Source organism: Mytilus californianus, unplaced genomic scaffold (assembly GCF_021869535.1).
Source record: "Mytilus californianus isolate M0D057914Y unplaced genomic scaffold, xbMytCali1.0.p SCAF_11, whole genome shotgun sequence".
NCBI classification, from domain to species: domain Eukaryota; kingdom Metazoa; phylum Mollusca; class Bivalvia; order Mytilida; family Mytilidae; genus Mytilus; species Mytilus californianus.
This window is the reverse complement of record NW_026262593.1, coordinates 35351119-35354755: the sequence shown is the minus strand read 5'-3', so window position 1 is coordinate 35354755 and position 3637 is coordinate 35351119.

The following is a 3637-nucleotide window of genomic DNA, read 5'->3' as shown; positions in this document are numbered from 1 at the left end:
TCTGAAAACATCATTATATAGTGGCGTAACATCATGTTATGTTATTATCATTGGCGATGGATATCATTTGGTTATATATTTTAAAACCTTTCCATTTCATGAACTTTATGAAACTGTACAGTTTACAAGGGTCAAACTCTTGATTTCATTTATCACATTGCTTGTATCTATTACCTTAATACTACTCTTAATAAACGCATATATTTGATGAAGGCAAGCATACAGAGAATCATCGATCGAACGCAGAAAAATTACGTTTTGATTTAATTCATAACTAAAAAATGTTCTACCTTGTAGTCAGTATTTTAGCATTTGACATGATTTGTTTTATATATGTTGTTCAATTGTCCATTTGTCCAATTTGTGCCACCATAAGGTAAAGTTAACGACTTTGACTACTATTTTCGACCTTTTATTGTTTGAGGAATTCATATGTTTATATTTATAAGTAATTGCCAGAAGGATATTGGCTTTGAGCTTTCCTTATGTACTAGTATTCAAAATAAGACACAGCAAACCCGTAGCCAAGAAGGTTTTGAGGTTTCCAACCCCTTAAAATAAATATATTATTTAAGACCATCAAAGTCGAAGTTTTGACTATTTAAGTCAAGGCGTCATAAACCAAAAAAAAAAACCACTAAGAGGAATCCTGTCTATAGAACTGCACAATAATCAGCACTGGTGAGTTTTTATTTTCCCTTGAGTGGTTTCCTATAACTCTCAACATATTTCAATTCAATATAGCTTGATTTCTTCATTTTAAAAACACTTTGTAATCAAAATGCAAATCAGTATGCCAAACACATCGAGAACCTATCAAGATTTTCATCACATATTTATGATATCGATACCTTCCCTTTTGAAAGACAATTTGCGAAACAATAGTCTTAATCTTGAATAAACTTTCTTTATCATGTTACCGTCTTGCCTGTCCCAAAGAGAATCATGTTATAGAAAATCATAGAATTGAAGTATAAATTTATACAATATATTTAATTCCGATGAGAACGTATCACATGTTCTGTCATAGAAGTATATTTTGATACAACTTATGTATTGGGTTAATAGCTATGATATATAATTGTTTGCTTAATTGTAACGCGGATTGAATCTAAATAAGTTATCATAGAAAGTTCAGTGTACATAAGCATCTTCTATTCATTTCTTTCAACGAATGTTTTTGGACTTCTTTTTTGCATATATTGTTCAGTGTACATAAGCATCGTCTGTCATTGGATGTCATCTTCTTTTTATAAAACGTTCACTTTACCATATTTGAAAAGAGGAGATTGTATCCTGCAGATGCTCTGTAGGGGTTAGCAGATCCTGCTCAACATGTGACACATGTCGTGTAACTCCTACTAAATATGTTGACAAGTTATATCAAGTGATTAATTCTAAATGAAACATTATTATATTTGGGAGAGTAGTGAACATTTTGTGGGCTATGCTCAATATTTAGTAATTTTTTAAAAATTTATTCTCTTTTCCGAGAGATCCTGCTAAAGATATTCACATACAATAGTTTTTCTCCCCCTAAAGGCCTAGATCAACATCCATACAAATTCCCAAACTATGTACTAGACTGTCAAAGAGTATCAATATACACAGCGTATTAACATATTTGTATAAACATATGTTTATTGTTGAAGACTGTGTAGTGCCCTTTAAGTGTCTTCTCGGTTATTCATGCTGTTCGGTTTTAACGTTCGGTTGTCCTTTCACTGAGGTATAACTTTATCCATATATACAGAAATCAATTTTATTGAAAGAAAACGGCAAATACATGTTATGTAAAGGTGTTCATAACAAAAACATATGAAACTGTATTTCCAGCGTGGTTTCTAATGCCAAAGTAAGAAAAAAATACCCGTGTAGAAAATCTTATTTGAAGACATCATATAACACATGGACAAAGGAACTAGCTACTGTATCAGACCTGTTTGTAATGATATGCATTTTTCGAAAACTTTTTTTCCCTTAATTTCTTTCTCGTTTCAGATAAAGTCTTCTGATCTTGACATTCTATTCAGATTCAAACATGTTATTGTACAAAATTCTCTGCAAAGTTATTATATTTGAAATGTAAATATCTTTTATCGAGTTTCAACGTCTTATATAAACAATTCTAAAGCTGAGCAAATACAACATGCACGAAAATAAAAAAGATATAATTCGATAAATTCCACTTTGGTGTATTCTCTTTAGCAGAAAAATAAAGAACAGGTGCAAATTACTTTTACAACCGAAATCCAAAGGACTAAATTTTCAGTGTTTAACCATATTGCCATGCTTAAAACCTATAACAGTTCAAACTCCTAAAGTGGACCCTAGACATTATGTATTTGGTTTATTAAGCTTTTTGGTATATAGAATAACCACAAATTTAGATAATAATTGTTGATAAATACACAATGTACTGCGCATAAAACTTTAGCTGCAACTTTCTATGGTAAACAAAAATCTGTTAATTTAATTTTGTTGTTCTGTTAAGTTGATGTTTACATGTTTCGAATCCTAGTAATTAGTACTTCGGTACTGGCATGAAAATATGGATTTTGTGTTATCAAAAATTTGCTGTTACAGGGAAATAATTATTTTGAAATAAGGAATATATCTCCCTAATGCAAACATCTGATTCATTGTCCGGCTTTGGCAATACACTTCTTGCCCTTTTTGCTTTATTACTCTTCATCTTTTTAATAAGCCTTGGATTTTCAAATATTTTGGTGTCGAGCATCACGGAAGATAATTTATTGTCAAAATGTGCATCTGGTGCAGAAAATTTGTTATCGTTAATGTACTACCACTGGGTCGATGCCTCTGCAGGTGGACTGTTAGTCTCCAAGGGTATCATCAGCCCAATGGAAAGTACTTCGGTACTGGCATGAAAATACGGATTTTGTGTTGTTAAAATTTGAAGTTACAAAATTTTGGAAATTATTTCAAATCAAGGACTATATCTCCCTCATGCAAAGCTCTGGTTCATTGTCCTGCTTTGGCTCTACTCTTTGTCCTTTTTGATTTATAACTCTTCATCTTTTTAATATTTTTTGGATTTTCAAATATATTGGCCTCGAGCATCAATCAGAGACATTTATTGTCAAAATGCGCGTTTGGTTCACTCACCTGTTCTTCCTCAAATGTAACTGACTTTACAGCAATCAATAGGTTCATTAACACAATGAGAGCAGCAAAGACATATGTCCCGTACAGCAAGTAAATATATTCAATGTTCTCTGTGTAGACATTTCTCGCAGGAATGTTCGTCAAAGAACTCATTGTTCTTATTTTTTGTATATGTTTTATACATTTGATTTTCAAACGTTTGGTCTATAGCACACCTGATAAAGGTTATTGCTGATCTGAAGTTGATGAACTTATATATACCAACTTATGAGTGGATAGCCGATGCAAAACTGTCCATGATTTTACCGTACAATATGTAAACAGATACAAATTATGCATTTTTATTGTACATCAATTGTTCACATACACCAATTTATATCAAGAACAAAGATCAAAAGTTACACATGATTAAAGTAGAGAAAGCATACCAATATATTATCTTGTTAAATTTAAAAAAAAGACTTAATTTGATTTTCATTCTCTATCAATCTATACATTTAACCGCCAG